The sequence below is a fragment of the Nannospalax galili genome, unplaced genomic scaffold, assembly GCF_000622305.1.
Source record: "Nannospalax galili isolate Female #2095 unplaced genomic scaffold, S.galili_v1.0 scaffold1349, whole genome shotgun sequence".
NCBI lineage: Eukaryota > Metazoa > Chordata > Mammalia > Rodentia > Spalacidae > Nannospalax > Nannospalax galili.
Genome location: NW_008359755.1, coordinates 468,571 through 479,547, shown reverse-complemented (window position 1 = coordinate 479,547; position 10,977 = coordinate 468,571). Strand labels below are relative to the sequence as shown.

Below are 10,977 nucleotides of genomic sequence, written 5' to 3'. Positions count from 1 at the left end.
CACTTATGAAATATATCTCATGATTTCAAAGTGTGAATGATCCTCCTTCCAATGATTGGATGAGAGACCAGATGGCCCGTCCTTCAAATTCACCTTCTAGCTCTGACTCAATTGTGCTTCCTAGCTGTAATATCCTACTAGTTAGCCACACAGAGGCAAGTAAATTTGAAAGTCTCTGGACATACAATTGCCAGGCTTGTATGTGCTGTTTCTACATAGAAAGCCCTTCCTGCCTTGTTCTACACAGCAAAGTTCTAAGAATTAATCAATTCCAGGGCTGGTCCACATGCCAATTGGCTCTGGAGCCTTCCTTGACCCTCATAGGAAGTACTCCTTCATTGGTCCTGCCAAAGCCCACATGTACACCTCTCTCTGGACACCTGGAGCCACTGTTCAGTAGCTATTTGTTCCTGTCCCCTTCCACCACCTCCATCAGACTGTGGCTCTTCTTGGACAAGCCCCAGGTTGAGGACACCTGCCACTCAATATGTATATGAGTGGAAATGAAATTTACTGCTATAAACTCCCATGTCTTAGTCTAAGAAAAGCCTGTGAAAGTGATAGCCCAGCCTCCTCCAACAAAGGCTGGACCATGCCCTGTTGTGGTCAGATACTCAAATACACCTGCTGCTGGCCAGTATGGAAGGAGGACTAGGGGACATAATACTGTACAATAAAATCCAACTTGTGGTTTTATAATACAGCTGTAATACATATATTTAAATGTGATTTTTTTTATACAACTGAAAATACCCACAATGGTACAGAAAAAAACTGATAATAGTGATGATTTCAGAAAATTGGGTATAGGCAAGGAGGTGGTACAGGGGCTTTCATTATCCATATTTATTTATTTATTTATTATTTATTATTTATTATTTGTATTTATAGAACTGTGTTGTACTCAGTTAAGTACACCTGTGCATGCAGTGCCTGTAGAAGCCAGAAGAGGGCATCAGATCCCCTGGACCTATTACAGACAGTTGTTAGTTGCTATATGGCTCTGAGAACAGAACCCGGGTCCTCTGCAAGAGCACCCAGTGCTCATAAGCGCTGAGCCATCTCTCCAGCTTCCAGTCTATACCTTTCTATGAGGAAATTTTTGTGATGAGTCTCTGTCACTTCGAAGCTATAAGACATGAAAAATGAACCCTCTGAATAAAAATTAAGTGAATCAATTAAAATTAGGTTGATGTTAATGAAAGCACACCTGCTAGAGTCTCCCTAGAATGTTCATAGCAACTACCCATATGTCCATTAGCAGTAAAATGGTTAACCAATTGCAATATTCATACAATGGAATACTACAACAAAATAAACACAGCTACAAATGACTCTCCCAAACATAATGTGAAAAAGCCAAATATAAAAATATGTGCTGGATGATTCTGTTTACAATAGAAGCTAAGATGACACTGATGGTTGCCCCTGGGTGGGGTAGTCTCTGGTGGGGGGGTGGCTTTCTGGTAGGGCAAGGGGGTGAGGTAGTAACATTTCCTTAATCTAGATACTGAAAACACAGAGGTGCTTACTCTTCATTGAGTTCTACACTTACCTTCCGTGTGCTTTCCTGTATTATAGGTTAATAAAAAGTAGACACACAAAATAGGCCAACACTGAGTTGCCTGAGCCTTCCCTTCCATAAAACTGGCAAGAGTCGGATGTTGATCTTCCAGCCTTGCAGACACCCAATGATGGAGTGGTAGGGAGGCAGAGATAACTATGGTTCTTAGAGGTTCCTGCCATGAGGTAGAGCCAAGGGCAAGGAGGAAGGGGCGGGGACCCAAGGCTGCCCCAGGATGGGGTACTTTTCTGGAATTTTGCATTTTCATGCTTGGTTTGGCTTCTTGATGGAGTGGGTGCACAGAAGGGAGAAGAGTGGGGATGAGGAGACATTTTCACATGGTTTTCCTTTAAATCAATGCTGCTTTCTTCCCAGAGCCAAGGAGCAGCCAGACAAGACTATTAGCAAGAAATACAACAATGAAAGATGTGTGTTTGATTTTCAACACTTACTTGTAGTGGTTTGTTCTCAGGTGGCAAGAGATGGGGCACTGCCTCAGGTTAAAGGGGTAGGTTAGGTGTCCCACTTCAAGGGATCAAATCCATTGATGTAGCATTTAATCTGGAGGTCCACTACCATTGTTGATCTTCCCCTTGTCCAATTCAAAAGAAGTACAACCCACTTAACAGACCCAGCAGAACCTCAGTGCAGATGGTTGCTTACAGACCAAGCCAGGAGCTGAAGGAGCCGCCTGCCTTACCACCTGCTCTCCAGCTAACACTGAAGCAGAAGGCTAACACCGAGAGAAGCCTCCTTTCAGCTCCCCAGTCCTCTAACCTGCTTTTCCAGGAGCACCACCAGCAAATGCCAAAGCAAGATCTTTCATAGCTCCAGGCAGACAACCTTTGAGGTATCATGCTCTTGTGTTGGGAGTAAAATCTGAAAAGGTCACAGCAGGGGCTAACCTCTGATCATACGGAACTCAACACCAGGGGCATAAAAGGGAAGCAAAAAGAGGACTCTGGTGGGTCAAAATAGATTTTGCCAAGTCTACACATTCAAGTTCCTTCACTTTCTCACTAGGACAGGCACATCAGTTCTCACTCAGGGCCCAAGAGCTCTTTCTCCATGTCTACATCAAACTCATTTGGTTTGGGGGTTCCTAAATGCTGGGATTGCAGGCATGAACCTCTGAGCTCCAGTTGGCTACCAGTTTTTAAGCTGGTAGATCAGAGGCAGAAAGCTAAGGTGGATGGGAGGGACTGGAGAATCCATGTTCCTAATGCACTGAGAAGTTCTGATTGACAATCCAAGACAGAGATGAATGAGGAAAACTCTAAAGCAGAGACACAGGTCTTCTACAAAGCCTGGTAGCCTGAGGGCCCTTCATGTGGCATGGTAGCTCCTGTGAGCTTCAGAGCAGGAAGCTTGGCATGTGACTGGCTCATGAAGCAGTAAGGTGTGTCCCTAGAAGTAGTGGAGGGGCTCAAAAGAAACTGCAGGGTCACTAGGATGTTGTAAGTATTCTCATTCAGGGAGGATATGGTTCTGAAGGCAATAGGAAGCCATGGGACATTTCCAGAGTCTTCTAATTTATTTCTTTATTTCTTTATTTCCTTTCTTTCTTTCTTTCTTTCTTTCTTTTTTTTTTTTTTTTAAGTTAGGGAGTTAAGGAAGAAACCTTATCAGAAATCTTAATTGCTCATGTTCTTCCAGATTTCACTGATAGTAGATGTTTCATAAGATCTAAGAACTGAGATTCAGGAGACAGAGGAGAATGTCTGTGAGCTTAGGGAATAAGCCAGGAGAGGAGCCCTTTTGGTCTACTGGGTCAGAGGGTCAGGAACAATACATTCAACCTGACCTGCTTCTTCCTCAGTGATCTCAGACGGTCATGCTCACATAAGCACACGTGCACACAGGTGTGTACATCATGTGTGTTTGTGTGTGCAGGTGTACAAGTCTGCACATGCTTGTGGAGGCCAAGGACAAGCTTGAGTGTCATTCCTCACACACCATCTACCTTTTTTTTGAGACAGGATGGGTCTCTCACTGGTCTGGAGCTTGACAAGTAGGCTAAGCTGGCTGGCCAGAGAGCCCCAGAAATCCACCTGAACTACAAGTAGAATCACCATGCCCAACTTTTCAACTTTTCAAGCACGTTTTAAACTTCTCACTTTGAATCTCAGTTTTCACAGCTACAAATTGGGTGTTATCACTACCAATGGAAGGGTTTGGGGGAACTTAATAAGACACTGTATGTTAAGTGTCTAGTATACTGAGGATGCTCAGTAAATACAGTTTCTTTTCCTTTTCTGAAGTGATTTCCATTAAGACAAACCCTGCTGACCCAGGATAATAATTCAGAAGTCTAGCTGGAAATGCTGGAGCAAGTCCCCCAAAATGCATTCTTGTCAGAGTCAACAGCCAGAAGTCCACAGGCAAGATGGGACAAGGTGATAAGGCAGGAGGTTGCAGCAGCAAGGTGAACTACCAGAGAGCAAGGACTGCTGAAGATCTGCGTTAGGATCCCGACTCCAACTCTTGCTAGCTATGTGACCTTGGGCAAATTTCTGAATCTCGGTGCTTTTACTTTCTCCGTTTACAAAATGGGAGAAGAATGGTATCTGCATCAGAGGGTTGTTAGAAAGATTCTTTTAGAGCTGACAGCCGCACAGCCTAGTGATGAAATGGTGAACTCTGGGAGAAGGGTATCTGTGTAATACTCTCTGTATTAGTTACCTTTGAGTTGCTGTTATCAAAATACCTAACTGAAATAATGTAAGACTTATTCTGTCATTCAGTTTCAGTAGAGAAGGTGTGGAGAGTGGCTTTGCCCATGGCTGCGGTGGGAGTGCACCAAGAAGCAGAGGGGGCACCTGAAACCAGGGCTGGGCTCGTACCCCTTAAAGCCTGTCCCCAGTGACCTACTTCTACCACCTCCTAAAGGTTCTTTGCCAAAATAGTGCCACTACCTGGGGACCATGTGTTCAAAACATGAACCTTTTTAAACCGCAACACTCCCCTCTTCTGCTGTGTGCTAGCTTTGTGACCTAAGGCAATTTAATAGCCCTTTCTGTGCCTAAGTACCCTCATCTGTGAAAGTGGAAGTGATAATCTTACTTTCCTCAGAGAGCTGTAGTTGGACTCAGGGACTGACACATATGCAGCACTGAGCAGAGTCTGGCTCCTAGAACTTCTTAATAATGGTGGGCTCTTGCTATTCTCTGATCATAAGGAACCCTGGGGGCAACATGATGCCTGTTTGTTTAAAGAAGCATTGACTATATATGAATTTTCTTTTCTCCCCTTAGTTTTCAGGAAATTTATGAATTTTAGAAAGGAAGGCTGAACTATTTATCTTTCCTTTGAAGAAAACATTCCTATGCTACATTTACACCCTGTCTTCCAGTCCTTTCCTCCACACTATGAAAGAAGAGGAAAGAATCCTGGGGGCTGTGTGCTTACAGAGCCACACTCTGCATGACACTTTTAACAGAGGGACAGGAGGCCTGTCCCTAGTGCAAAGAGCTAGCATGGCCACTTCTTTCTCCATCAGTTTCATGATGAGCTTGATCCTGAGTTGCTTGCCCTCCACTCTGGCTTACCCCGGCATTTTGGGGAACCCTGCAAAAGCAGATCTCTAAAGGAAGTAACTCCTGGGCTTACTTAGAGCAAGGCATTCACCCCTTCCCCATTCTTCTTCATTGTTTCCCTGAACTGACACTGTAAGCCAAGTGTAAAGAACAAGAGTCCAGTTTCTCATTGTGACTGAGTTTTGCTGCTGCCCAAGGACAAAGGCTAGATTGACATAAGATGAATGTTCCAGAGGGGCAGGTCTCCTTTTGTTTTCCTTTCCAATTCTGTTTCTCTCCTGGAGGAGAAGAATGATAATTAGAACATGTCCTCTACAAATCCCCCTGTGTAAATATGTTCCCAGGAGGAAAGACTCCATATACTAGACAAAGAACATCTAAATACTGACCCTTAACTCATAAAGGCAAAGATAAGGAGAGAAAGAGTAGGCTGAGGATGGAGGAGGTCAACCACAAGAAGCAGAGGTGGGAGAGGCACAGAGCCAGCTCCCCCTCCACACTCTGTGTTGGGATGATGTGGTGGGGTGGCTTGCTGAGCAGCAGTGACAAGTCACGGCCCCCATGTTTGGGCTCTGGACTGTTTCTACAATCTGGGAACGGACTCTGTGCCTCTACTTCCCATCTACAGAACTGAGCCAGTAATACTACTCATTCATCACTTCTCTTTTTTTTTAAATTTTATTTTATGTGTATTCGTGTATTGCCTGCACCTCTGCCGTGCAATGCTGGCGGAGGTCAGAAGAGGCTGTCGGACCCCCTGGGACTGGAATCATTGACAGTTGTTAGCTGCCATGTGGGTGCTGGGATTTGAACCTGGGTCTTCTGCAAGAACAACCAGTGTTCTTAACTGCTGAGCCATCTCTCCAACCCCTCATCATTTCTTTTATCTTGAGGAATTAGATGATCTGTGAAGACTGTGTGACTGTGGGATTGTTCAAGGTGATGAATGGGTTTTATCCCTATAATATTTTTTTGCCTAGCACAAGGTCTGGTTGAATATTTGGTACAAAATAAATGTTTACTAGATGACTAATTATTATTTGCCAATAGTTCTAACATAGTATAAATCCCCACAATGATATTGTATCTATGACAAACCTCTTTTTTGTTTTTGGACCAGAACACAGGGCCACATGTGCCTGCTAGTCAAGCTGTCTACAGACAAGCTACATTCCCAATCTATGATAACCTTATAAAAATCTGCCACCACCCAAGAGTGTTGACATGACTGCAAATCCCAACATTTGGAAAAAGGAATCAGAAAGATAGGGAATTCAAAGGTAGCCTGAACTACATGGTAAATTTGAGGTCAGTATGGGCTATGGAGTGACTTCTAGGCCAATCTGGCTATAAATCAAGCCCTGTCTCAAAAACCAACCCCTAAATAAATAAACGACGGCACAGTATTTCCCTGCTCCCAATTTAGCCACTGTTTGTTGCTACCCAACCCATAAGCCCCTAACTTCTGTTCCCGAGGTGGAATGGAGGGTTTTTGAAGACAAGGTCTTAAGACCCACACTCCACACAGGAACTCCAATCAAGTGAAAGAATCAGTGTGTAGTATCCTGCGCTGACTTTCTGTGACTTATAAAAAGTGATTTGCTATGGTTTTCCTGGTGAGGCCATAAGGCCTAGTGGGCCACAGCCTTTTGGAGGAGTAGAGCCCGAGAGCGTTAAACTAAGAGGCATTAAGAAACTTTGGGAGAAAGTGGATCAGAGAAGAGACTGGCATGGGATGAGAGTGGAGGGCGAGATGGCAGTGGGAGAAGGCAAAGCTGGCGAAGGGGTCGGAGCTAGCCAGTGTGGGCCCTGCATGTGGCTGGAGTTAAAGCCCTCAGGGACGCCAGAAACATGCTGAAAGTATCACGTACACTAGCGCAAAACCTCCAGCCACCAAACACAATTGGTACTAAGGGAAAACAGAGTAGGGAGCACAATGCTTAAGCCGGAAATTAAAAATCGAGGAACTGCTCATTAAAAGTTCAAAGCCCATTCCCACACATCAACTGGGGTCCAGCCCAGGCTCTGGCAAAATCAGTAAGTCAGCCTGGCAGGCCCTGGGTCCAGGTCTCATCCCAGCACTCCTGGTTCCATAGGATTCAAACTGTTCTTTAAAATGTTTCCTCTAAAAAGCCATGCGCCTTCCCCACTGTGGGGGCCAGGGCAGTCGCACGGTTAACAAGTTAGGGTCCCATCTGCTGGGGCTCCTGAAACATTTGGCTTGCCCCCCTCCCCCGCTGGCAGAGGACAAGGCCCCAGCATCCTGGGGAAGAGAAGAGAGCGGCCTGTGGCTATCACAGGAGCGAGGCGAGGGGGCGGAGGGGGTAGAGGATTGCTTGTTTGTTTCCTGGAACACCCTGTTAAGAATCTCAGCAATTGCTGTTAGTGCCCCATCCTTTGGCAAGCAGCGTCGCTTCCCCTCGACCCCAGCTGCAAGGGATCTAATTCGCAAATACACCATCTTGCAGTCAACACTTAAAATGGAAAACAACGCAGCCCAGGAGGAGGCAAGCGGTCCAACGCTGCTCCTAGGCCCTCGCCTGGACTGCAGAGCCCCGGCCCGCGGAGTTCAGGAGCGTCTGTTCGCTTGAGGGGAGACGCTGGTCTGGCCTTAGGCTTTGCCAGTAGAAAATAGCAACTAAAATCTGGAAGAGCTCAGATTTTAGAAGGGAGATAACTGCTTATTCTTTCCACTGAAAACCCGGTTAAAGGAAATTAAGGCCTCTCTTAAAGGTAACTAAGATTAGAGGGCTCAGCTTCCGTTTTTCTGTGTGTCTGAGGGCCGAACGCCCAGGCCGGTCAGCGAGTTTCTGTGTGTTTCCACGAGACGAATTCCTCTCGCCTGGATTCTAAAATGACAACTTCGCTTGGGGCTGCAGCTGCGAGCGTCTGGCGCCCAGCGACCCCGGGGTGGTCGTGGCGTTCGCAGAGAAGTGGGGGTGAGCCGGCAGGAGGATGAGCTGCGCCTCGGGAACAGCCGCCAGCGCGACCAGGGAAGTCGAGGCGTCTTCGGGGCTCGGCCCCTTTAAGTGCTTCACTGACTCAGCTAAGCTTCCCCCTCAGGTCGCGTTTTTTATGAATGAAAAACGTCCTTACATTCATTATATAAACAAGCCGGTGATGATTGGCCCATAGTCCCCAGCGCATAAATTATGTAAAACAGCCCTCTGAGGGCGTGGAGAGAGGCCTGCCGTTAGCCAATGGGAACCGCAGGTGGTGGGGCGGCTAGGTTGGATTTGCCTGAAGACAGGGTAAACAAGAGGTGATGGACAGCCGCGGGCACGCCCGCGGGCCAATGGGAGCGTGGCGGGGCTAGGCCCGCGGGCCAATGGCGGCGGGCGCAGCGGGAGGCGGGGGGCGGGCCAGCCTGCAGCCCGGTTGGCAGCTGCGGCGCAGAGTCGGGCGGCCGGTGCGCGCAGCGGTCTTCTGCTCAAACGCTGCGGCCCAGCGGTCCACCCCGTGCCCAGGCTGGTGCGCGCGTGCGTGAGCGCGCCTGCGCCCGGGTGCCCTCGAGAGCCGGCTCAGGTGCGGGGGCGTTGCGGGAGGAGGGGGGCGTCGAGGCTCGGGTCGGAAAGGTCCCGCTGGCTGGAGTTCCTGCGCTGAGTCCGAATCCTCGTATGTCGGGGTGAACCGCGGGAGCCAGCCGCCCCCAGCCCTCCTGAGGCCGGGTCCGGTCCGGTTCGGTTCCCGGAGGCGTCGGGCGGGGGCGGGTAGCGGTTCCGGAGCGGGTTTCCGAACGTCGCGGAGACACGCGGGGCTCGGGGCGGAGAAGAGGGGGCGCGGGGTGCGGGGCCCCGCGAGGCTCTGCGCGCCTGGGGAGTAGCCGAGAGCTACTGCCCCCGGGAGAGTTCTGTCACGCCAGCGTGTGCAGCTGCGGGCCCGGGGTCGGCCCAACTTCGGCAGGCCTGGCAAGTTGAGCACGGTGGGCCGCGGGCCCCAGCCCCCCACTTCCACCCCCCCTGGGCCGAGGGAGTCGAGGTGAGCGGCGGCTGTAGATGAAAATCGGGGAGCGCCAGAACGCGGCCTGAGGAGGGGGAAAAAGCGGGTGAGGAGCGGGCCCGAGTGATGCTGGGGCCTCACTGGATTCGGGGTCCGCCTTGCATTTTCGGGGGTATTGAGGACCGAGAGAAGGTGCGTGGGGTCGGCCGGTAGCGCCCAGCGCCGCACCTCGCCTTTGGCTGTGGATGACTTTATGAATGAAGCGGGTTTCTGTCGTTGGCTAGCTGCTCCCTGCGGCTTTTTTTTTTTTTTTTTTTCCTTCTTCCCTCCCCTTTTTTGTGAATGAAGCATTGAGCTTTCTAAACGCTGGAGTGAGGGGCCTGCGTCGGAGGCTAGGCGTGCGTTGGGAGTGGGGGCGGGGGCGCAGCTGAAGGAGTTTTCATGAATGGGAAGGCTGGGAATTGGGTGGATGTGTGTCTTGTTTTGTGAATGGGGCCCAGCGCTAGGGATCCAGTTACAGCCTCTACCTGATGTGGCGGCCGCTGCTTGCTCTCCCATTCATAAAATCAGGCCGGCTGCGCGCCACGGGGAGGGGCTAGATCTGGTGGCTGAGCGGAGTTAAAGTTTTCCTGGGGGCACCCGGGATTCGGGGTGGGGGTGGGGGGACTCAAAGGAAGTGGTTTAAACTCCAGGATAAACTCTAGCCTTGCCTGCAGGCTTAAAAAGAAATACTTTGGACACAATGTTTCCAGCCTTTGAACTCTGAGGGCTGCTGAGAAGATCCTCGATGCTGCTTTTGTATTCGCTTATGGCAGCTGCTTGGTATTTTTTTAAAAGATATTTTTGAGAATCATGAAACTCTGAAAATATTTTCCCCTTCGGTTTTCTACTCGCTGTCTTCTTACTCCCAGCAAACGTTTGCAGAACTTCTGAGGCCACGATTCAATCAGACAGCTTTTCTCTTTCGTGCCCCTCAACTACCAAGGTTTCTCAGATTCGGGTAATGGCTGGTGGCATTTGAGAGAGAAGCCTCTTTATTACGAACGTTTTTGCTCTGGTTGGAAGGCAACCTGGTAGGGGTGTTTTTCCAAGTAATGAACTGCTCTTCCCTTTGACTTTGAAAATATCTGATTACTTGGGTCCAGTGCTGGCCGTGAAGGGATTTCTTGTATCCTGCCCACTTGCGAAAATTTGATATGCTCTTCACAATGTGAAAAACAAGTAAGATGGAAATGCCTACTGAGAAAAGGTTGCTCTATTTTGTGTAATCATTTAACCCCTTTTTTTTCCCCATTGTTTAGAGGGGTGAGTGAATGAATGTACCCAAATCCCATTGTTTTACTTGGAAAATGGTGTTTAGGAAAGTGACACCTTTCTAAAATTGTTGCTTTCTTCCTCCTACATTGGAAAAGTGTCCCACCTCTTGCTGCTCTCCCAAGCAACACTTACCGGTGCTGTTTAAATTGTTAAGCCTGGGAAATTTAACTTTAAGAAAAGTGAATTTTCTTTCCATGGATCTTTGCTTTTAAAGGTTTTTTAAAGGGCTTTGGTAGAGTTGTGTTTAAAATATGTGCAGTGGAATTCAGCTTTCTTTATCCATTACTTTCATAGATACTTTTTTGTTCTTGTGGAAATTGAAGAGAGCACAGATACCTTTCTAAGTTACTATGGAGATATTTGTGTCATTATAGGTATACACACCTGTTTGGACAGAAGGTTTGGATTTTAAATAAAGAGTGTGTGTGAAGAAACTATACTTTTGATCAATTTATTCTCTGAACTAACTATACATAGTGCTTTTGTAGCACTGAACTACAAAATACTTTTAGAAACACTATGTATGTCAGTGTCTTAATTGCCAATAATTTGAAATATTTAAACTCAGTTTCTCTAGTTCCTGTCACTCTATTATGAAAAATTGTCTTTTTTTTTTTTTTT

The 10,977-nt window shown here is 47.8% G+C and overlaps 1 protein-coding gene across 3 annotated transcripts in view; it reads left to right on the top strand.

Annotated features, from left to right (window-relative positions):
- The first annotated feature begins 8,467 nt into the window (after positions 1-8,467).
- The window catches only part of Etv5 (ETS variant 5), a 76,612-nt gene continuing 74,102 nt past the window's right edge, over positions 8,468-10,977 (top strand). For 2 of the 3 annotated variants that reach the window (XM_029558913.1, XM_008823623.2), the window contains exon 1: positions 8,469-8,625. The gene's annotated coding sequence lies outside the window, so the exon portion shown is untranslated. Of the gene's footprint in view, positions 8,626-10,977 lie in introns of all 3 variants that reach the window. The other variant, XM_008823622.2, reaches the window with a different exon arrangement.